This window comes from Bombina bombina, chromosome 2, assembly GCF_027579735.1.
Source record: "Bombina bombina isolate aBomBom1 chromosome 2, aBomBom1.pri, whole genome shotgun sequence".
Taxonomy (NCBI): Eukaryota; Metazoa; Chordata; class Amphibia; order Anura; family Bombinatoridae; genus Bombina; species Bombina bombina.
Window position 1 is genome coordinate 914572178 of NC_069500.1, and position 25597 is coordinate 914597774.

General features: G+C 39.4%; 1 protein-coding gene across 1 annotated transcript in view; it reads right to left on the reverse strand.

Annotated features, from left to right (window-relative positions):
- MTHFD2L (methylenetetrahydrofolate dehydrogenase (NADP+ dependent) 2 like) overlaps window positions 1-25597 on the reverse strand; it is a 180782-nt gene that overhangs the window by 145165 nt on the left and 10020 nt on the right. The gene's annotated exons all lie outside the window — the stretch shown is intronic.

The following is a 25597-nucleotide window of genomic DNA, read 5'->3' on the forward strand; positions in this document are numbered from 1 at the left end:
GCTCTAAATGAAGGCAAAGAGAATGACTGGAGTGGGAGGGAAGTGATATTTAACAGCTTTGCTGTGGTGCTCTTTGACGCCTTCTGCTGGGCAGGAGAGATATTCCCAAGAGTAATTAGATGATCCATGGACTCATCGTGTTATTAGAAAGAAAGGGGGTGAGCCTTGAAGGGATGGTTCCTTGACTAAACAGGTATGCTAAAAGAAAGAGGCATGCAATCAAGGGTGAGCTATTTTTATGCAAGTTTAAGTGTGTATTTCATCAATCCTTCTATGACACAAGGTGTTCTTTCAGTTTGAGGTAATCTTAGGTCAGCACTTGAGTATCTTGGGGTAGTTCAGAAAACAGTAAGGAAGGAAAAAGAGGTGGGGCACAGGGCGGGCCTGCTCTCTGATTGCTCTCTTCCTTATTTGGTCTTAACACTGGGTGTTGTGCCTAAAAAGGAGAAGGGTAAGTTTTAGTTGATACATAATTTATCCTGCCCAAAAGGAACATTTGTCAATGAGGGACTGAAAATCTGGAGTCTCATCACTCTCTGAGTAGTTTCTTCAAAGGGGGGATTTTTTTAACTTATTTCTGTTCATGTGTTGCTCTATCTCATGGACATAGTTTAAAATGTTCAGCTCATTTTTGTAGTGGGTAGTTTCAGGTCATGTGATTTATTACCTTGATGATTTTCTTGTGTGTAGTGATGTAGCGAACCTAAAATTTTGCGTTTGCGAACGGCGGACGCGAACTTCCACAACTGTTCGCGAACGGGCGAACCGGGCGAACCGCCAGAGACTTCAATAGGCAGGCGAATTTTAAAACCCACAGGGACTCTTTCTGGCCACAATAGTGATGGAAAAGTTGTTTCAAGGGTACTAACACCTGGACTGTGGCATGCCGGAGGGGGATCCATGGCAAAACTCCCATGGAAAATTACATAGTTGATGCAGAGTCTGGTTTTAATCCATAAAGGGCATAAATCACCTAACATTCCTAAATTGTTTGGAATAACGTGCTTTAAAACATCAGGTATGTACACTACTGTTACACCAGATATGAGTTGCACTGGGGTGACACTGTGCCCTGGCAGGCAGGCACTGAAACGCACACGTGTGAAGGAAACTGACTGCTATTATTTAACACAGTCAAAAAAGTGTTGTTTTTTTTAAATCTACACTACTGTTACACCAGATATGAGTTGCACTGGGGTGACACTGTGCCCTGGCAGGTGGGCACTTAAACGCACACGTGTGAAGGAAACTGACTGCTATTATTTAACACAGTCAAAAAAGTGTTGTTTTTTTTTAAATCTACACTACTGTTACACCAGATATGAGTTGCACTGGGGTGACACTGTCCTGGCAGGCAGGCACTTAAACGCACACGTGTGAAGGAAACTGACTGCTATTATTTAACACAGTCAAAAAAGTGTTGTTTTTTTTAAATGTACACTACTGTTACACCAGATATGAGTGGTGGCACTGGGCAAGTGGGCACAGTATACGCTGTGAGCCTGACATACATGCTGGCAGGTAGGCAACTGCAATTAGATTACACAGGAAAAAAAAAAAAAAAGCAGCCCTAAAAAGGGCTTTTTGGGGTGCTGTCCTTACAGCAGAGATCAGATGAGTCCTTTAGGACTGTAGTGGACACTGAATACACTAGCCTAGCTATAGATTTCCCTACTAAATCAGCAGCAGCTACACTGTCTCTCCTCTCACTAACAATGCAGCTTCCGAATGAATCTAAAATGGATGCTGTCCAGGAGGTAGGAGGGTCTGGGAGGGAGGGTCTGCTGCTGATTGGCTGGAATGTGCCTGCTGACTGTGAGGTACAGGGTCAAAGTATTACTCAATGATGACGAATAGGGGGCGGATTGAACATTGCATAGGTTCGCCCGCTGCGGCGAACGCGAACATGCTATGTTCGCCGGGAACTATTCGCCGGCGAACAATTCGCGACATCACTACGTTGTGTGTGATCAGTAGCTAGTTGCTTTCTAGGGCAACTGAATGGTTTGCAATACTAGTAGCCTTGGATAAGTCTGAAGAACTAGTAATGGAGCTATGCTTCCTGGGTATTATGATTGGCACAGTGTCAGGGGAATACCACCTACCATTGGACATGCTGGGGCTTTAGCAAATGCAGTTGTTAATTAGTAAACTCAATGCTTTCTGCTACATCAATCTGATTGGTAGAATATTTTTTTGCCAGCTGTTGTTGACAACTGCAAAAATAAAATGTTCATATCACTTCAATCATTTGAAATTTGAACTTAAGTAGGATTTGAAGGTTTGGGCAAAATTCTTGGTGAGTTTTAACAGGAAATGTCTGATTTAGGACTCAATGCAGTTGGCTTCTGAGAAAGATCTTTTCCCCAATGAAGCTGGGGCTATTGGTTTTGATGCTTCTCTTAAAGGGAATGGTGTCCTTTGCAATGGGTGCAATGTTGTTTGGTGAAGAATCTGGTTTTCCTTGCACTTTTTCCAAAAGTAATTTTCTTGTTTGTCTGGGGATCTCTAACAAAAATTTATTGGACAACCATGGTGTGGTATCATCAACACACATCGTCATCTCCTCCAGTGGTCAGACTCTTAAAAGTGCTTGTATTGAGAGTTGAATGTATAGTTCAGAGTCAGGCATATTGACGGCTTTATGACTAATACTATTGCTAACTTTTTTTCTTGCTTTCAGTGGGATCGCTTCAGAGATCATGTTCAACATACAGAAGAGTTGGGAAAGGAATACCCAGGATTCCTGTAGGAATTAGGAATGTATCCTTAAAGTTACTAGTTCAGAGGTCTCTTGCTCTAAGAACCTTCCAGGAATACAGGAAAGTATGGGCTGGGTGGGATTTATCTCCTGCAGTGGCTGTTCATAATTTGCCTTCTTTACTATTTAATTTTAAATAAACTGGGAGAGGGAGTTTTTTTTCCTTGTTTCTATTAGAGCCTTGTCTTTGCTTTATGAGGATAGTACAGCATTATCACAATTTCAATTTTAAGCATTGCTTATAAAAAGAATTTCCATGTTGTCTTTATCTACCTGGCAGTTTAGGTCCTGTTCCTTCTGCATTGGTGCAGCTAATGAGGCTGTATTTTGGGTCTGGAATAAGAGTTGTGCAGCAGACTGGGTATTGGGGTTCTAAGAGATATAAATCCTTTGCTCGCCCTGGGCTTGTGATTAATTATTAAGTGGTTTTTTTATCTTAATTTTGTTAGGAGAAATTGAGAAATCATTTGGGTTATATGTTGCAGAAGAAATTGTTGTGCATTGTAAGTCATGATTTCTATCGACTGGTCCAATTGTTTTCTTTACTATGGCATGGAGAGACCACAAAACATTCTAATTACTAGTGGGATATTCACTCCTGGCCAGCAGGAGGAAGCAAAGAGCACCCCAGCAAAGCTGTTAAGTGCCACTTCCCTTGCCCATAACCCCTAGTCATTCTCTTTGCCTCTGTCAAGGGAGGATGTGTGAAGATGGTGTCTGAAGATATTTAATCCTTTTATGGGTACTTTTCCCTGCAAACAAGGATTTGGGGTTATGCTGTGTCCATGTCAATCTCTTTAGTAAAAGTAATTGTGGCTTTTAGCAGTTAGTAGTATGGTGAGGTGGTCTTTGCTTTAAACTTCTAGCAACAATGCTACCCCTTTGTAGAAAGCCAGGGTTGGTTACTCAGTTCTTTCTTTTTCTACAGGTCCCTGACAGCTGTGGAGATATTTGTCACACTTTAGAAAGAATTATCTGCCTATCTGCAGCATCCACAGGTAAGTGCTTTCCCTTCTAGATTAGAAGGTACCAGCACTCCAAAGGTTAATCTTTCTGTGGATTTTTTATTTTCAGGGTTAGCTCTGATTGCACAGATCCTAAGATCGTTTTTAGGTAGTTGTGTTTCATTGCTGGGGGCACTGCATATATTTGGGATTATAAGGCTGTTTGAGCTTTATCGGACTTTATTTGGGGTACCTTTTACATTTTTTTTTTTATTTGCAAGCCGTTTTTAGTATTGGCGCATTTTTTATTTCTTAGTGCGGTCAGGTGACTGATTTACTCTGCACTTCTGCTTTTTGTTCCGGTTCAGAGCGGAGTTTGGAGAGATGTTTGTGGAGGTTTTCACTGTTGCTCCTGCTTGTATCTGTTAAAACGGTCCTGTATTTGACAAATGCTAGTGGTATCCGTCCTAAGGAGTGGTAAGCCCTCAGCAGTGCTGAGGTATTTTGGTGCCGTTTCATATTTAAACCGTTTCCGCTGATTTTAATTCAGCACGAAGGGCCCACCCCCGATCCTGTGTTGGATCAAGTGGGGGGGAGACTCTCTTTTTCCCAGCAGGCTTGGATACGCGATATTCTGGATCTTTGGGCCATAGACATTGTATCCCATGGTTACAGAATAGGATTCAAATCTTGTCCTCTCAGAGGCAGATTCCTCCTGTCAAGGTTATCTGTGAACCAGATAAAGAGAGAGGCCTTCTTAAACTGCGTAAATGACCTATCTTCCCTGGGAGTAATTGTTCCAGTTTCTCTAGAGGAACAGGGTCTAGGATTCAAAAAGGAGGGCACTTTCGGTCCCATTCTGGACCTAAAGTCTCTAAACCAATTCCTCAGGGTCCCATCCTTCAAATTGGAGACCATCCGTTCCATTCTTTCTTTGGCACAGGAGGGTCAGTTCATGATGACCATAGAACTGAAGGACACGTATATTCATGTTCCCATTCACAGGGATCATTACCAGTATCTGAGGTTTGTCTTTCTGGACAAACATTTTCAGTTTGTTGCTCTTCCTTTTGGCCTTGCTACAAATCCCAGAATTTTCACAAAGGTTCTGGGGGCTCTTCTGGCAGTGGTCAGGTCCCAGGGCATTGCTGTGGCGCCTTATCTGTTACAGATGAGGAACAGGACTTGGGAATTATTATTTCAGATGATTTAAACTTTGGTAAACAATGTAGTAATGCAGCGAGTAAGGCTAGCAGAATGCTTGGATGTATTGGTAGAGGTATTTGTTATGCCACTTTATAGATCATTAGTTAGGCCTCATCTTGAGTATTGTGTGCAGTTCTGGAGGCCATATCTTCAGAAGGATATTAACAAACTTGAATCTGTGCAAAGGAGGGCTACCAAAATGGTACATGGTCTAAAAAATAAAACTTACCAGGATAGGCTCAATGACCTAAATATGTATAGCGTAGAGGAGAGAAGGGAAAGAGGTATGATAGCAACTTTCAAGTACCTTAAAGGGCTTAGTAAAACTGAGGCTGTGGGTATTTTACATAAAATGGAAAATACAAGAACAAGGGGTCATGATCTCAAGCTAAAGGGTAGTAGATTCAGGAGTATTTGAGGAAGCACTTCTTTACAGAAAGAGTGATTGATTTATGGAATAAACTTCCTCAAGAGGTAGTAGCGACAAACACTGTGGGGGACTTTAAAAATGCATGGGACAAGCATAAGGCTGTCCTATAAACTAGATAAGTTTATACTATTAGGTAATATCGGGCAGACTTGCTGGGCCTATGGCTCTTATCTGCCATCAATATCTATGTTTCTATGTTTATCTGGATGACATTTTAGTTCAGGCGCAATCTTTTCATCTTGTAAAATCTCATACAGAGATATTGTTGACTCTTCTATGTTCCTACGGTTGGAAAGTGAATCTGGGAAAGAGTTCCCTTGTTCCAAATACAAGGGTGTGTTGCTTAGGAACAATTATATATTCCCTGTCCATGAAGATTTTTCTGACAGACATCAGAAAATCCAAACTTCATGCTTCTTGTCTTTCTCTCCAGTCTGCTTTTCGTCTATCTGTGGCTCAATGCATGGAGGTGATTGGTCTGTTGGTTGCCTCCATGGACATCATTCCTTTTGCTCGGTTCCATCTGAGACCCCTACAACTATGCATGCTCAGTCAGTGGAACGGGGACCACTCAGATCTCTCGCAGAGGATAAACCTGGACTTTCCAACAAGATTCTCTTTCTCATGGTGGATTTAACAAGATCATCTGTCTCAGGGCACATGCTTCTGAAGGCCTTCCTAGGTGATTGTGAACATGGATGCCAGCTTGTTGGGCTGGGGGGCAGTCTGAGGTTCCTTAAAGGCACAGGGTTTGTGGACACCCAAGGAGTCATCTCTTCCAATAAACATCTTGGAATTTAGAGCAGTATTTCATGCTTTGTTAGCTTGGCCTCAACTAGCTTTGCTCCAGATTATCAGATTCCAGTCAGACAACATCACCTCAGTGGCTTACATTAATCACCAGGGAGGAACTCAGAGTTCCTTGGCAATGAAGGAGGTGTCTCACATTCTCCAGTGGGTGGAGTTTCACTATTGCCATCTCTCTGCCATCCACATACCAGGGGTGAACAACTGGGAGGCAGAATTTTTGAGCAGACAGACCTTTCATCCCGGGGAGTGGGCTCTCCATCCTGGGGTATTCTCAAATTTAACACTCAGGTGAGAGTTTCCGGAGTTGGATCTGATGGTGTCTCGTCAAAACGCCAAGCTTCCAAAGTACGGTTCAAGGTCTAGGTTTGGCCAGATGTGACTTCTCTGAGAAAGTCATAGATACTATGTTTCAGGCTCTTAAACCGGTTACTCACAGAATTTACCATAGGGTATGGTGTAAATACCTTCATTGGTGTGATTCAAATGGTTTTTCTTGGAGCAAAGTAAGGGTTGGCTTTTCTTCTGGAGGACCTGGAGAAAGGTTTATGCACTGTCTATTCTTTTTGCATAAACGTCTGGCAGTTCTGCCAGATGTTCAGTCTTTTGTTCTGTCTTTTGTTCTGTCTTTTGTTCAGGCCTTGGTCAGAATCAGGCCCGTGTTTAAACCTTTTGCTCCTCCTTGGAGCCTTAACCTTTTTCTTAGAGTTTTGCAGCAGGCTCCGTTTGAGCAGATGCATTCTGTTGATATTAAATTACTATCTTGGAAGGTTTTGTTTCTTCTGGCTATTTCTTCTGCTCGCAGAGTTTCAGAACTTTTGGCTCTGCAGTGTGATTCCCCTTATCTTATTTTTCATGCTGATAAGGCAGTCCTCTGTACTAAGCTGGGGTTTCTCCCTAAGGTAGTGTCGGATCGCAATAATAATCAGGAACTTGTTGTTCCCTCTTGTTGTCCTAATCCTTCTTCCCAGAAGGAGCATCTTTTGCATAACTTGGATGTTATGCATGCTCTTAAATTCTACCTTCAAGTAACTAAAGATTTTTGGCAGACTTCTGCCCTGTTTGTTGTTTTGTCTGATAAGCTTAAGTGTCAGAAGGCCACTTCTACTACCCTTTCTCTCTGGTTGAGAAGTGTTATCCAGTTAGCTTATAAGATAGCTGGACAACAGCCTCCTGAGAGAATTACGGCTCATTCCATCAGAACAACTGTTTCTTCTTCCTGGGCTTTCAAAAATGAAGCTTCGGTGGAGCAAATTTGCAAGATGGCCACTTGGTCCTCCATTCATACCTTTTTCAAATTTTACAAATTTGATACTTTTGCCTCGGCTGAGGCTTTTTTTGGGAGAAAAGTTCTTCAAGTGGTGGTGCCTTCTGTTTAGGTCCGCCTGGCTTGTTCTCCCTCCCTTTCATTCTGTGTCCTCTAGCTTGGGTATTGGTTCCCACTAGTAATTAGAATGTTTTGTGGACTCCATGCCATTGGAAATAAAATAAAATGTATGCTTACCTGAATGACTGGAGGTTATGGGTAAGGGAAGTGACACTTAACAGCTTTGCTGGGGTGCTCTTTGCCTCCTCTTGCTGGCCAGGAGTGAATATCCCACTAGTAATTAGAATGTTTTGTGGACTCTCCATGCCCAGAAGGAAAGAAATGTATCAAGTAAGCATACATTTTGTTTTCTTGGTGGTTTTGTCATTAAAGGGACAGTCTACACCAGAATTTTTATTGTTTTAAAAGATAGATAATCCCTTTATTACCCATTTCCCAGTTTTGCATAACCAACACAGTTATAATAATATATTTTTAACCTCTGTGATTATCTTGTATTTAAGCCTCTGCAAACTGCCCCTTTTTCAGTTCTTTTGACAGACTTGCAGTCTAGCCAATCAGTGCCTGCTCCCAGATAACTTCTCGTGCACGAGCACAGTGTTATCTATATGAAATACGTGAACTAACACCCTCTAGTGGTGAAAAACTGTTAAAATGCAATCTGAAAGAGGTGGGCTTCAAGGTCTAAGAAATTAGCATATGAACCTCCTAGGTTAAGCTTTCAACTAAGAATACCAAGAGAACAAAGCAAAATTGGTGATAAAAGTAAATTGGAAAATTGTTTAAAATTACATGCTTTATCTGAATCATGAAAGTTTATTTTGGCCTAGACTGTCCCTTTAAGTATAATGTTGACAGGGGTTCATAAAGATTTCTAGTTATGGGAAAAGGTTCTCCTTAATGAGGTGGGGTTGAGGTTATTTTTCCTAGGTTTGCAGGAGGGCATCCAAGCACTGTTGGTGAAGCTGGGCTGAGGCTTTAACCCAACTTGTGGTGGGTTTGCTGTCCTCTTCCTTATGTTGCAGAGCCTTTTGGGTTTTATATGTGCCTTCTCTCAAGGTGTAGGGAGTGTTAAGTGCTTAGATACTTTAAGCATGAGGTCTCTAAGAGTAAATGAGGTACAGCTGTGTGGCAGGAGATTGCAGTAGTCTGACATAGCTTGTAAGTGAGTATGCAGTTGAAGGGATGCTAAACCCATTTTTTTAATTTCATGATTCAGATAGAGCATGCAATTTTAAGCAACTTTCTAATTTACTCCTATTATCAATATTCCTTTGTTGTCTTGCTATCATTATTTGAAGAAGCAGGAATCTATGCTAAGGAGCTGGCCCATTTTTGGTTCAGAACCCTGGATAGCGCTTGCTGATTGGTGGCTACATTTAGCCACCAATCAGCAAGCGCTACGCAGGTTCTGAACCAAAAATGCTTACATAAAGATAAAGATAGCAAGAGAACGCAGAAAAATTGATAATATGAGTAAATTATAAAGTTAGAAAGCTGCTTAAAATTGCATGTTCTGGGGCTGAATTATCAAGGTCTAAATGGCTTGATGCCCCTGTTTCTGCACGAGCCTTCAGGCTCGCCGGAAACAGCAGTTATGAAGCAGCGGTCTTAAGACAACTGCTCCATAACTGGTCCGCCTGCTCTGAGGCTGCGTACATCAATCCGCCCGATCCTTTACAATTGGGCTGATTGACACATTCTGCTAGCGGCTGATTGGCCACTAATCTGCAGGGGGCGGCATTGCACAAGCAGTTCACCAGAACTGCTTGTGAAATGATAAATGCAGACAGCGTATGTTGTCGGCATTCATCGATGTCTGTCGGACATGATCCACTGAGCGGATCATGTCGGACAGGCCGATGATAAATCGGCCCCTCTATCTGAATCATGAAAGATAAAATATGGGTTTAGTATCCCTTTAAGTAAGAAAAGTTATGAGCTATTTAGATTTGTTAATGAATCTGTGTAATATTAATTATTTGTATATAATCTGTCAATAAAGCTGTGGCCAATTTTGCTAACCCAATAATTGTGTGTTGTATTTAATTTAAAGCAGTGGGAGTTCAAAGAAACAATATCCAGAATCTATAATAAAATACATTAAAAGGGAGACCTGGTGCTGGAGAGGATGTAACACCCAAGGCAATATGTTACATATGTGGTGGCATTGCGACAAACTAACCTCTTTCTGGAATGCCATTGAACAAACTTTCCAAACCCTATTAGGACCAGATTTTACATTGACTCCCGCTATAGTTTTATTCAGTAAACAACCACCAATAAGATGCAAAATCAGATCAACACTTCTGAGAATAGGCCTTAACAGCACAAAATCCCTCATTGCCTTACTCTGGAAATCGCCTTAAACACGGACCCTAGACTTATGGCTCCAAAAAAACGACGAAATATTGAAACTTGAAGAGTATGGCTGCTACAGAAGAAATAGAGCCTCGTTCTTTGTGGACATCAAATTTTATTGGGAGACCCTGCGCTACTCAGCCTAACAGAGATGTAGCGACCCCCTACATACACCACGGACACCAATTCACAGACTTCCTAAATCCATATTGTCCTCCTTTAACCCTTTCCCTACCACAATAACCTTCCTTCATTCCTCTACAACCGCCTTCTATTTTAGACACACTAGGTCACTTTATCACCCACACCAAACCTAAGTACTCTATATTTGTGATCTTTATTGGTTCAACGGCTCTTCCCCTTATATCCTCTCTTTTTCTTTTCCTCTCTCAATTCCAAGGGCTTTATGTTCTGTAGAGCCCACTCTATAGTTTTCCCCCATGTTTTTTATTTGTAGGCATGCACATCAACAGTCCAGCACCTTGACCCAAATTGTCAGTGCCGCTCCACCGGCTTTTTAGCTTTATTTCTTGCTCCAGAGCACGCATTGTTAATTAACAAACAACGTCAGCTAGAGATACTGGACACCATCATAATTACACACAATTGTTTGCTAATACCAGTTTTGTATTATGTTAAGATGCGCCATTCTGTACACCGAGTCTAACTACCCACCCTTGACATATTGTTTAACTCAGACCGCTGGACCACTAATCCAACACACAACCATATATCAAAGCCCCAAATTTGACTAATCTCCGGAAATAGCGCAACCGGATGAAAAAATTCAGACTTCCGGTAAAAGCGAAACCGGAAGTAGCGCGAACGAAACCGGATGTTAGACAACCGGAAGAGAAAATAAGTTTCACATACCGGAAGTGGGGCAAATACGGACAAAAAATATTGTCTGTAATATTTTAAAGAAGAGCAATATATGTAAATATACACAAAGAGAATGGGACACAAATTACTTTAAAAGAACATAAAAATTCCAGTTAACAAAAATAACAAAATTATAGAGGAAAAGGAAAATTTTTATTCCCCTTTTTTTCCCATGTATCAATGGGCCAAACAGGAAAGGGCAGACCCTGATTTTTGGCGCAAATTCAGAACCTAAGCTATTAGGATATAAAGCTCCCAGAGACATACAGACCAGTATTGTCTTGAGAAAGGCCTAGGAGGGCCGAAACGCGTCGACATACTGGTGAGCACATTCCTGATTATATTATACTGAATTTAGATGTTATTGCACTATTGTATTTTATTTCACTTACAGGTTTAAGAGGAAGATTCTGGACCTAGTCGTCACATTATTGTATTTTTTACTATTTTTTACTTTTCTCCTTTTGTATCTCACGTTTACCACCTTTTAAAGCATTGGAGTTATTTTTTGGAAGTTTTTTGGAAGTGTTTTCGATTTGGATTTAATCATCTAGGATTTATCACACGCACCAACTCACTATTTGTGGAACATTTTTGATTTTTTAAGAGACACATTTTGAGAGACACATTTTTTCCATTTTTTCCATCTATTTTATTTATTTTATATTCACACCGGATCCTTCCGGTCACTTTATTCAAAATCTCAACGTTAATAATTTGTACATCCTAACGTCATTTTTTTGGGACACTACACTTTATATTTGCTGTGTATAACTGTATTATTCGTGCTCACATTGTACCTTGTTGATAACAAACTGCTGTTGGAGTTAACTATTACTATTACCCCAACACCAGAAGAGAATATCGTGATACAAGATATATGTAACATATTGCATTTTTATATTTTTATATTTCTATCTCATGGATCCATGGAGATTTTAGGAAGGTTTTAACTGTATTTGTATGTATTTTTATTGCATTGTAATAAATATGTTTAATTTCTAACTTTTAACACATCCACTCTCACAGTCCTTTTTAGCTTCTAAGCGCTCACTGTACTACACACAATTTTCAACTATTTCCCAAGTCCACTAGGGGACTTTTGCCAGTGAGCTTAAGGCTGTAGAATACTAGCGCTCAGTCTACTATATACACGTTCTAAGAACACCTCCAAATGTATATTGTATTATGATTGCTTTTTTCTTCAAAACTTCTTTTTAGTTTTTTTTAATTATCATTATGATGATGATTATTATTAATAATAATAATAATAATAATAATCAGATTTTATTGTTAGTAAATTTGACACCACTGTGTAAAGATAGGGGCCTCTTATGTGGTTTCTCTGGTGGTTTCTATGGTGTATCCTTCTTGCATGTGGAATAAAAATGTAGACACTTTAATTCTTTGTTACGTGTTTGAGTTACACAAACTAATTTGTTAATGTCAAGACAAACCCTGAAAGTCTAGATTTCAACAATCCAGCTGGGTACAGGAGACGGAAGAACAATGACTCATCTACTGCTATCATACACACCCATTATTAAACAAGCTACAGGTTATTTCAAGGTAGAAATGACGGAAGCAAATAATGCCACATAGAATGATTTACATGAGAAAAACTTTCACTCTTAGTATTCATATAAAAATACTAAACAATGTATTGTAATAAAAATAATTTTTCTCAGTTATTTACACTATTGAAGAAACAATGTGGCAAATTTAGATTTATGTTTTCTTATTCCCAAGAAATTATACAATTATTTCATTATTTTTTCTCATGTCTATATATCTAATTGGTAGCATAATAATTTGCATACATATATGTCAGCCCCAGGGGGATGACTAAGAAATGCTAGAAATACTTTTTTGCAAAATTCAATGCTAGATGGCCTTCTTTTGCATCTATAGATTTGCTACTTCTTAGGATAAGTAATACATTGAAGTACCCTTAAAGGGGCATAGCAGACATTTTTCTTTGTTGCATCTAAAAGAGGGCATATTAAGATATGTTATAGTTTGATAATTTTGTCATACAGGTGTCCCTGTAATGATAATGTGTGTCTGTTTTTTATGCTTGTGAGGCATGTCGCTGTCCACCAATACAGCAATGGAAGTTCTGCTTTACAACCAGTGAGCAACTAGTCCCTAAGGATCAGGAAGACATTTAGGAAAGTAGGGTTAGGATGAGGAAATAGTGATGGAAATTTTAGTTAGGCACCATTTTAGTTTGGAACCCAAGTGTAAAGTTCCCTCCCTTGTCACAGCTGAGTGGGGAAGGGTGCTTGTTTATTGGTCAAAAGATGGTCAAAAGGTAACTCCCAGCTTGTGGAAAGCACGTTGGGTTTTGCATCGTGGGACAAGCATTTCTGCTTTACTGTTATTTGCTGTTAATATTGATAATTATTAAATTCTGAAGCAGGCTTTACATGTCGTTGTTTGTGAGTTTTATTGTGCCTAGTGTGTGTGTGTGGGGGGGGGGAATATACTTCCTGTTTGCTTTAGAATCCAAATAAATGGCTTACAACTTTACATTTATACATGCAACAATATTTTAATATGTTAAAATAGCACTTTTTCATAAACATAATACATTTTTATAGTCTATTCTCCCTTTAAACCAATAAACCGATGGGAAAAAAAAACTACTTGAGGTGTCTTACTGCGTTCGCATTGCACCTAACGCATAATACCAGCGCAAATGAGCGTGCACTGGTATTACTCAGTTGAGCGCAAATATCACTTTAGCGTAAGCTATCATTTGTGCTCAAATCGTAATCTGGCCCTAAATCTTTTATGTAATGAAAAATAAAAATTGAAACAAAAAAATAAAATTTGCAAATAGAGTTATGAAGGGGTGAGATTATTATGTGGTATTGAGCAAATGCGATGGGAATTTAAAAAAAAACAAAAAAAAAAAACATTTCTATAACACAGAACAATTTATGTAGGTGCGAGCGGACATGATCTGATATAGCGTATCATGTCCGCTGCACATCGATAAATGCCGCCAGCATACGCTGTCGGCATTTATTATTGCACAAGCAGTTATTGTGAACTGCTGGTGCACTACCGCCCCCTGCAGATTCGCGGCCAATCGGCCGCTAGCAGGGGGTGTCAATCAACCCGATTGTATTTGATCGGGCTGATTGCTGTTCCGCCACCTCAGAGGTGCTTCTTAACTTCCGCTTCAGGCGGACCTGAAGCGGAGTGCGTCGGAAGCAGCATTCGCTGCTTCATAAATCGACCCCTTTGTGTGCTTTTTAACTTCTCTAACAGACAAAAAATCTTTAGTTCTACACAAGACAATGGAAATGTTCTTATCAATGCTTTTAAAGTATTGATAAAAATTAAGGGGTAAAGGAGCTCAAAGTTTGCTACCGATTATCATGGCGGTTCTGATAAGTGTTTATGTTATGTATACAGAGATATTTTTTTGTACACAGTTTCACCTAAAAATGTGAATAATGAGAAGAGATAATTGTGCTTGCTCCAAGCAAAAAAAGAACTTATTTGTGCACAAATATGTCAAATATGTGAACTGAGTGGGTTGGAATTTAGGCCTACATATTGCTAGTGATATGGACGCATGCAAGTAACTTATATGAAATATATACATATACGTTTTTTGTTATAAACACAATATGTTTGTGCCAGAAGACCTTCAAGCCATATTATTTAATATTCCACCACTGGTGTTTATGCAGCGTTCAAGCATGTAACAGCTCATCCTACTAGTAAACTAATATGAACTGTGTAATAGCCAATATTCCAAACAAACATTTTGCAAATAATAATGAAGCAAAACTGAGTTCTTTAAACATGGAAACACACATATTGATGACAAGTGAGAAAAAAAGATTAAAGGGACAGTCTAGTGCAAAATAAACTTTAATGATTCAGACAGGGCATGTAATTTTAAACAACTTTCCAATTTACTTTTACCACCAATTTTGCTTTGTTCTCTTGGTATTCTTAGTTGAAAGCTAAACCTAGGAGGTTCATATGTTAATTTCAAAGACCTTGAAGGATGCCTCAAAGCTGAATGCATTTTGACAGTTGTTCACCACTAGAGAGTGTTAGTTCATGTGAGTCATACTGATAACACTGTGCTCACGCACATGGAGTTACCTAGGAGTGAGCACTGATTGGCTAAAATGCAAGTCTGTCAAAAGAACTGAAATAAGGGGGCAGTCTGTAGAGGCTTTGATACAAGATAATCACAGAGGTAAAAGTGTATTAATATAACTGTGTTGGTTGTGTAAAACTATGGAATAAGTAATAAAGGGATTATCTATCTTTTAAAACAATAACTATTCTGGTGCAGACTGTCCCTTTAATATAATCCTGCTCATATTGAATTGTGAATTATAGCTTTGATCAATCTTCTGGGTATTCATAAAGATACCCAAAACATTCATAAATTCTGTTACTGTACCCTGTTGGTTGGCTACTCTGTTCTTGAGCCAGCCTATTTATAAAGGAGTGCTTTTGAAAATGACTCTGACACAATTTAGCTCTGGTATCACATTATTATGAGAATAGCAATATCTTACTAGAAGAATCTGTGTTAAAATTACTTTGCAAAAATCAGAGCTGATTCTAGTTATGTTGTTCTGCAAAGTTTACGGTGACTTAAGGCTACACAAAAGAATAATATGTGAGAGCCTCAAAAATAAATTAAGCAGTGACTGTTTTAACCGATAAGGTGCAGATGATTACACTTTGTCACCCTTAGCACAAAGTTCACAGTTCTGAAGAATACAGTGAGTCACCCTTCTGATCTTCAGATGTGAATCTTCGGGACTACCTTGCATTTCAATGGGGAAATAAGATTGCAATTAAGCACTACAGTAAAGCAAGTAGCCCATCTTTTTTGAAAGAGGAGAGGCTCATCTTTTAAAAGAGGGGCCACATGTCTAGGTGGCTATCAACTTATTACCAGGTCAACAGTCACCTGACAGAACTATAGGCATTTATCAATACCAGGGGATGGATATTACCATGTTGCCCACACAATACATGGGCAATCTTGAGACCCTTCCTTTTAAAGCAACAATATTCATCTTTCAAATGAGTGTTCCAGTGTCTGTCCAGCTGCCAGCATTGGTTCAATTTTCTTCTGGTGGTTGTGAAGAGGTCTTTATTACCCACTCACTATAAAAACATATCATAAGACCCCCTCATTTGAAAAATGGAAGTTCCACGATTTAAATAAGGGGTCTCCTATCCATATATCTATTAAGTGATTGCAATAGTTATAATAATGGTCTGGCAGTAACCCTTAGCCTCATTTTGTTGTGTTGCTGATGCTAGGGCTCATATAGCCATATTTCTTTCAACTAATTACAGGAATCAAAATAAATAGGACAGGGCGATTGTAAAACATATATAATATTTTGTGAAATGTTATGTAAGATGATTTTGTTGTGCTTTAAATATATTGTTTGCTGAATACAGTGACACCATGGGTGAAACAACCTGGGGAATAACCTTTATGTTTTCTAAATAAACTGCAAAATAATGTAAGGTGACAAAAATAATTTATATATATATATAATTAAAATTTGGTATTTAAATAATTTTTACATCTGTTTGGGAACTGTCTTTATGTAAATATATATATATATATATATATATATATATATATATATATATATATGTATATATATATATATATATATATATATATATATATGTATAGTGTATGTGTAGTGTGTGAGTGTTGTGTGTTCCAGTAAAGTATATGCAAATTGTGTGAGTGTAGAGTGTGTGTGTTTGTGTGGTGAGTAGTAAAGTTGTGATTAGTGTAGCAATATGTAGTGTAGCAAATGTAGAGTGTAAAATGTAGTGTGTGTAGCTGGTGATTGGCTTTGTGTGTGTTTCAGTGTATTCTGACTACCATTGTAAATACTACAGATAACCTGATGCTGCTGCAGTTACTAAGTCCTCCAGGCTGCAGCAGCATACAGACAAATATCTGGGGCTATAATTCACATAGGGCCAGATTACAAGGGGAAGCATTGCGTTCACGGGAGCGTGCTTCCATAGGCTCCAATGGGAGACTGATTCTGATGCCGTCAGACACGGCTAACTAGCGCAGCTAAGGGGGTAAATAGCAGCAATTGCAGCATTTGTAAATATATATATATATGTTTATGCTGCTATACAATTATAATGCCATCTATTTTGAGGGCATTTGGGGCACTTTTAGAAAATTAACCAGTGATTGGATCTCAGGTTAATTTTCTGAGCGCTAATTGTTATCTGCCTTTTCCCATAAAAAAACTATTTCCATGCCACATTCCATAAAGACAGGTGCAGCCTTCTGTTGTTGTTTTTTGCTAATTATTTTCAGTGTTAAAGGGACATGTTACCCATATGCTAACTCACTTAAAAGTAACATAGTAGATGAAGTTGAAACAAAGACAGAAGTCCATGGAGTTCAACCTATTAAAATCTTAATATACTTACAATTAAAGCTCCAGTTGAGCTTAAATTAATCCCATGAAAAAAAGTAACCCATTAAATACAAGCAATCATATCCATGAATTCTGTTTCTAGCCAGAAATGTATCTAAACACATTTTAAATGTATCTAAGGTATTGGCATTTACTACCTCCTTAGGTAAGGAATTCCACAAATTAAATGCTCTTACATTGAGAAACATTTACGTTGCAGGAGATTAAATCTCCTTTTCTCCAGCCTTAAATTGTGACCTCTTGTAACAAACAATTTTCTTGGAATAAACAGAGCTTCCGCCATCTCTATATATGGGCTTTGAATATATTTATATAAAGTAATCATGTCACCTCTCAAGCGCCTTTTTTCTAGAGAAAATCAGTTTGGCTAACCTCTCCTCATAGCTTAAATTCTCCATTCCCCTTATTAGCTTTGTGGCCCTTCTCTGAACTTTGTCTTCTTTTAAGATCGGTCCCCAGAACAGCACTTCATACAAGGGGACCCATTTATCAAGCTCCAGATGGAGCTTGAGGGCCCGTGTTTCTAGTGAGCCTGCAGGCTCGCCAGAAACAGCAGTTATGAAGCAGCGGTCTAAAGACCGCTGTTCCATAATCCTGTCTGCCTGCTCTGAGCAGTCGGACACACATCGCCGAAGATCAACCCGATCGAGTACGATCGGGTTGATTGACACCCCCTGCTGGCGGCTGATTGGCCGTGAATCTGCAGGGGGCGGCGTTGCACCAGCAGCTCACAAGAGCTGATGGTGCAATGCTGAATACGGAGAGCGTATTGCTCTCCGCATTCAGCGAGGTCTGGCGGACCTGCTCCGCACTGTCGGATCAGGTCCACCAGACCTTCGATAAATATCCCCCTCAAAGTGAGGTTTTACCAGGGATTTATAATGTTACAAAATTATGCTTTTCTCCCTTGCATCAATGCCTCTTTTAATACAGGCTAGTATCTTATTAGCCACTTCCCTGCATTGTACACCCATCTTTAGCTTGCTATCTAGTAAAACTCCCAAATCCCTTTCCCTTTGATGCAACATATCTACAAAGTGCTGACCTGCACATCCCTGAGACAGGGAGTGTACATCTGCCTTGTTCATGCAGAGTCACTTTATTTCCCTTCCTCAGTTTAACAAACTTTTCGATGAATCTCACAAGATTGTGGTGAAATCCCAAGTGATCACAGTACAGCAAAGTGTGAATTTAGCACTGATGATGCTGATTGGCTATTGTTTTTTTTTCACTATGCTTATGACAGTAAAAATAGAAGCTGGATGATAATTGCTAATAGATCACTTTCTATGATGAGCTGCAGAAATTTTGAAGTAAATTATCTCTTTTTTACACATTCATGAGATGTACATTTGATATTTTCTAGTCAGCAAAAAATACAATTTTTAATACTTAATAACTTCAAAAATAATAAATAAATTTGCTTCAAGTTTTCAACATTTCCAGTCAGTGAGGGTGCCCACAATTGCGCCAAATTTCAAAGAAATTAGTTCAGGCAATGCAAAATTATAAGCACCTGAGACACATGGTTTAACATTGAACAGACCTGCTCTCTTACTTATAATTTTATATACACCATTCATTTATAAAGATCTTTGTGTGTTGCAAATTCACACAAATTAATCTGGCACTGAAGAGAGCCGAATGCTGCCCTATTCGGCATTCATTTGTAAAAATGAATACAAAATTATATATATTATTGAGTATTATATTTAAATAGACATATATCTGATTTAACAGAATGCATCCTACACCCCAATACTTAAAGGGACACTGAACCCAAATTTTTTATTTCATGATTCAGATAGAGCATGCAATTTTAAGCAACTTTCTAATTTACTTCTATTATCAATTTTAATTAGCTCTCTTGCTATCTTTATTTGAAAAAGAAGGCATCTCAGTTAACCCCTTAATGACCACAATGTACCCTGTATGTCACTGGTCATTAAGGGTTTTTTCAGGACATAATAGCACAAGTCTAGCAAGAAGACGCTATTAATACCCTCCCTCCAGCAGGTTTAGTGGAATAGAGCAGTCTCAACACTGGGGCAAGACTGCGCTATAAAACAATCAAGTCCCAAAAAAAGGCCAGTGACATACAGGGTACGTCGCTGGTCCTTAAGGGGTTAAGGAGCCAGCAAATGTTTGCTTCAGTACCATGGACAGCACTTGTTTATTGGTGCTGACCAATCAGCAAGGACAACCCAGGTTGTTCACCAAAAATGGGCCGGCATCTAAACTTACATTCTTGCTTTTCAAATAAACATACCAAGAGAATAAAGACAATTTGATAATAGGAGTAAATTAGAAAGTTGCTTAAAAATGCATGCTCTATGTGAATCACAAAATAATTTTTTTGAGTACAGTGTCCCTTTAACATATAACATATAAAAGTGAAAAAACTTTGCTGGAATCATGGACTTCCTGCTTGGACAACCCGGCTAAACAAATTTTATTAACATGTTGCCAACAACTTTTTCTCCAGTAAAAGAGACAATTTTATAGGCTGTAAAAAGGAATACATAAAAATTCCTGTTGTTTCAATGGAATGTAATCTTTGACGCGTTGCTGGCTTCCTTATGTCAGGAATTCAGGTGTGACTGCCTCACCTTGTTGCAACCTCATGGCAAACATGTTCTGAAAGCTGGAACCGCCCTCTTTTTCTAACATTTTCCAACAAATTTAACATGCACAAAGGTGCAAGCAAAGCACTTTTTAAAGAATAGGCTTACAGTAGATATTTCAGAGGGTAACTTATTATACAGCAAAACAATATTAAATATCAATCTGAACTCTACTTGTGAATGTATTTCTGAAAATATACTTAATTTAGGATATATATAGATATAGATATATATGTGTGTATATATATATATATATATATATATATATATATATATATACACATAAATAAATAACATGAGCGTTTGTGTGTGTCCACATGGGTGCTTTATCTATTTATTAAATATTGTGTAGATTAATAGAATTGTTTTGCTTTTATGTGGACTCAAAATTCCATCTAGTGGTATCAAGTGTAAAATGCATATGAAAACAATAGAACATTTTTGAATGCCTGTTTAAGTTTTAGAAGTTTAAAATTGCTGTTTTCTTAATTCTTTATTTTATATTTGATTTAAATTTTCATTTTTTTAAATGTAGAATTTCTCTTTTGGACCAAGCTAAATAAATAAATCTTATAACACACCTACAAATTTAAAATGAAGTTTGTTCCTGTTTATTCCCCACTGTAAATGCTCCGCCAAAAGGTAAGCAATAGATAACAAATTACCCCAGCATATACAAATTCATATGCAAAACAATATTCTTGTGTCAGCCAACAAATATGTAAGCTTCACTTTTGTCCTTGGTAAATCTTGATCCCATTAACAATATATAAATACAATTAAAATAAACTATCCATGCTGAAGTTGGCTTTTAAGGGATAGTAAAGCCCAAATTAAACTTTGATGATTCAGATAGGGCATGTCATTTTAAACAACTTTCTAATTTACTTTTATCATCAAATTTGCTTTGTTCTCTTGGCATTCTTAGTTGAAAGCCAAACCTAGGTAGGCTCATATGCTAATTTCTAAGCCCTTGAAGGCTGCCTCTAATCTGAATGCATTTGACAGTTTTTCCCAGCTAGATGGCGTTAGTTCATGTGTTTCATATAGATAACATTGTGCTCATGCACATGAAGCTATTTAAGAGTCAGCACTAATTGCCTGAAATGCAAATCTGTCAAAAGATCTGAGATAAGGAGGCAGTCAGCAGAAGCTTAGATACAAGGTAATCACAGAGGTAAAAAGTATATTTCTTTAACATTAACAGTGCTAGTTTTGCAAAACTGGGGAATGGTAAATAAAGGGATTTTATGGCAAGACAGGAGGCTTCATATTTTATGCATAAATCTTTACTGACTTCCAAAACCGCAGCAAAGAACAAGTAACATAGAAACAAAAACAACCAATCAGCAATGAGCAGATAATATAATCCCACAGCAACAGTAAATAGCTTCCTCTTTTCTTTGCTGCCTTCCAGTCAGCAGGTGATGTTTTTCTCCCCTTAATGTTATTAATTTCATTATGTGAATATTTCTTATATTAAAATACTTTTTGACTAGCTTTATGTACTAGAGTTATCACAAAACATTTTTTATTTTCCTCTCAAGTAGGTATCTGATATCTTTGTAGGTATTTCCTAAGCTTATTGCCTAAGACCGTAATGTATATTTCACTGTTGTATTTTTAGATACTGTACTAATATATATTTTGGCAATTTTTTATTTGGTAGTTCAGTGCATGCAACGGTAGCTGTCATAATAATTTAGCGCTGCCGCCGCACGAGTGTCTTTGGGGCTTTATTCCTTTCTGGCCTTTCCTGGGGCCGCCTCTGTAGTCATTCTGAGGCGTCTCTTCCTGCTCGATATCGTCAGCGGACATCTTGTGGGCCGTTGCGCTCCTCCTGCTGACGATCGTGAGTGTCCTGTGAGTCACATGTGAATAATCTTCATTCCTCCAGCAGACGCGCATCAGGCTGTGGAATTGCAGCAGCATGATGCGCTCGCTGCGTTTACTTTAGCAATTTATTTCAAATAAGTAGTGTTACATGTTTTGAAAAAAGAAATAAAAACGTAAATTTTGAGGTAAAACTTTTATAAAATTAACACATTTAGTACCAATAAAATCACACCTAATACATTTCTACTAGTTTGGTACCAGAACAGTCCTTAGGTTTCCACAAAAAGTAATGAATAAACTGTGAACTCTTTAAGAGTCTTAAACAATTTTTGAAGGCCTGCTACTCTTGTAGTTTGGCAAAAAAATATCAAATTTTGTGGCATATCTATATAGCCATATTAAGCTTTTGTTATTATTCATATATTATTTATTAAATTATTTTCTTTTTCTTTTTATGCATGATGTTTTATCATGCTATCTAATATATTTTTTTTCTGCAATTGCAGGTTCATGATGGAGTCCTCAGATATGACCTCTTTTACCAAAGAGGAAGTTTTGGATCTTATTAATGTTACGGTACAGCAAGCCTTAGCACAGAAGGAACAACCCTCCACTTCTGTCCCTCCCCCTGTAAACCCTGTTTCACAGAAATCTCCTGTGGTTTCCTCCCTTTCCTCTGATTAAGAGGAATAGTGCCCTCAAGCTCCATAAAAGGCGGTGGAGTTCCCAATCTATTCCCCCTCTAAAAAAGGGAAAGACCCGGCATGCAAATTGAAAGCCCTTCCGCGGGGCAAAACCAATAGGGGCATTAGAACCTCATCCCCGGAAGTAAATTGGGGTAAAATAATCCTTAACCCTGAGGATGTTAATCAGGGATGTCTGGATACAGACTCTGACATTTTTGATTGGAGGGATCTGGATCAGAGAGAATTTTGCCCGGAACTCAATTGGGATTCGGGCAGTCCCTCTGATGGAGAACCCCCTATGGTCCATAAGCCTCAGGGCCCCTCTGGGAGGACTCATACAGATGAAGATGTGGATGGGGATCTTCTGGATCCCACTTGGAATCCCATTTTTAATCCCAAAAATATCAGACACCCTCGCTCTTTTGAGAGGTCTCTCCCTCCTCATCTGTCTAAGTTCCTTCAGAGGAGTCTTCATCAGCCTTTATATCGGGATGACAGGGCTCATCTCAGAGCAGAATGTTGTAGACCTTCGCTCTCGGGCAGAGAATCTACCACTCCCGAATTTGACCCTAAATTGGTAACCTTTTTGATTAGGAAAGGTAAGGACCCAAGGAAGGGGCTGGAAAGATCCTTTTGTGGGGCTCAGGATAAACTCCTAGATATTTCTGGCCCTCTAGCTCAAATTCTTATTCTTGCCGACGATGCTCATCTTTCCGGCTCCTCATTGGATCCTTCCATGGTAAGGGATTAGGCTGTTAGAGCCATTTATTTTCTGGGTAACACCAATGTGGCTATCTCCAGTGAAAGACGTAGAGCTGCATTGTTATGCATTGACCCCAAATTGGCTGTTCTAGCAACTGAAAAGGTAGGTTCTCAACCTAAATGCCTATTATTCGGAGACCCCTTTCTCACTATTATGAGACATTATGTTTCGACTTTTACATCGATTGACAAAATTCAGGCCACTTTAAAATGGAGGGCATCCATTTGTTGAGAGATCTCCTCCGTCTGAATGATTGGATGGTTCGTTTGGACCTGAAGGATGCTTATTTAACTGTACCAGTGTTCCCTCTCTGTTGGAAGTATCTTCAGTTCAGATGGGCGAATCAACTTTGGCAGTTCACCTGTCTCCCTTTCAGACTAAGCTCTGCTCTCTAGTGCTTTACGAAGCTCCTCAAACCGGTGCTGGCTTGCCTCCGGGCTTGCAGATTCCGTCTAGTGGTATACCTGGATGATATCCTTCTGATGGCACAAAACAAGGACCTGTTGCTCTCACAGCTTCAAGACATGTCCTCTCTCCTCTCCTCACTGGGTTTTGTAATCAACAAAGAGAAGTCTAGCCTTTCTCCTCTACAGTTTGTGGAGTTTCTGGGATTCTTTATAGATGCTACCCTCGGTCACCTTCTCCTTCCTCAAGAGAAGATAGATTGTATCAAAGCGGAGATTCAATCAGCTCTAAGAGACACCTCCATCTCCATCCGCCTATTGGAGAGGATCATTGGACTCCTTTCCACTTCAATCCAGGCCATTTTTCCAGCTCCCGTTCACTACCGCTCCATGCAGCGGCTGAAGATCAAATGTTTTTGGGAGTTCCGTTCCTACCAACAGCAGATATTTCTGATGAATGAAGTTCGATCGGAGATGTCTTGGTGGCTGCAGCACATGGAGGCCTGGAATGGCAGAGTGATTTTCGGATCTTCCCCAGATTTCATTCTTTCTTCTGATGCGAGCCTTTTAAGCTGGGGTGCCTCTTGTAGGACATCCTCTACCGGCGGCCCTTGGACAGTGAAGGAATCCAACCTTCACATAAATTGCTCGGAATTATTGGCCAGCTCCTTTGCCGTTCACAGTTTTTAAAAAAATATTACTGATTGCTGCATTCTATTACGAATGGACAATTTTTCAGCTGTCCATTATATCAAGGTGGGACTCAAATTTAACGTCCCATTTCTATTGCTTTTGTTTGGAATGCATGATTTCTGTCTGCGCCCAATTTATTCTCGGCATTTTCAACTTAACAGCAGACTGGTTTTCTTGCCATTGGAGGGATCCCAGCAACTGGCTTTTGAACCGTCAAGTTTTTCTAGAGATCAGTCGCATCTTTGGACCACTTTCAGTGGATCTTTTCACATGGCGGACCAACCACTAGTTAGCGAGATTTTTCAGCTGGCTCCCAGACAGCAAAGGAGTGGTCGATTTTCTGCAAGTTTGTCCTCCCCATGGGGCTTACGCCTTCCCTCCTTTTGCTCTTCTGGCAAGGACTACCTGGAGTGTACAACGATTTCAATGTCTCCTGACATTGATTGCTCCTTGGTGGCCAGCCCAATCTTGGTTTGCTCCTCTTCTGGAGATGTGTTCGGCCCCTCCTCGCCTACTTCCCAACCTTCCCAATCTCCTTGTGGACTCCCTGAATCGGCCGCATCCTCTGTTGATCCAGGGCCACCTGAACCTTCTGGCTTGGCAGATTTCAGGGGATCCTGGTCTTCCGAGGGCCTTTCACGAGAGGCTTCCCTCCTCTTGTGTGAATCCTGGGCCCCAGGTACTAGGAAATCTTATACTTCAGTCTGGGCAGTCTGGGTTCATTGGTGCATGGGACGGGATGTTTATCCCTTTTCTTTCTCTCCTCCCATGATCGTAAATTTTCTTACCAAACTTTTTTTGCAAGGTTAGGTTTACCGCACGATCAATCTGTTCCGTTCAGCCATTTCGGCAGGACATCTTTCCTTTGAGAGTGCCTCTGCGAGCAGACATCCTTTCGTCTCCCATCTTCTTAAGGCCATTAATCTTAAGAATCCCCCCCAATCTCGCTATTCGAGTCTTTGGGACGTCAATTTGGTTCTCTCTTTTCTTAGAGATTGGCCCGATAACTCTTTTCTTTCCCTTAAGCAGTTATCCACTAAATTGACCAGGTTGCTTTGCTTGATTTCTTTTCGTCGGGTCTCTGACATCAGGGCCCTGGATGTTCATTCCATCTCCTTTTCCCCTGAGGGAATTTCCTTTTCCATTTCCCGCAGGACTAAATCATCCTCAAAATCTTTGTTTTATCCTTATTTTCCGTCTGATCCCCAAATTTGTGTGGCCCTTTGCCTTAAAACATACTTGTCCAGGACTGTAGACCTTCATGGATCTATGACGGGCCCACTCCTGATTTCTTTTGGGTCCGATGGCTCATGTTGGAGGCGGGAGTTTCCTCATCTTTTGGGGCCCACTCTGTCAGAAATTTGGGCCCACTCTTCAAGATTTATTGTCGG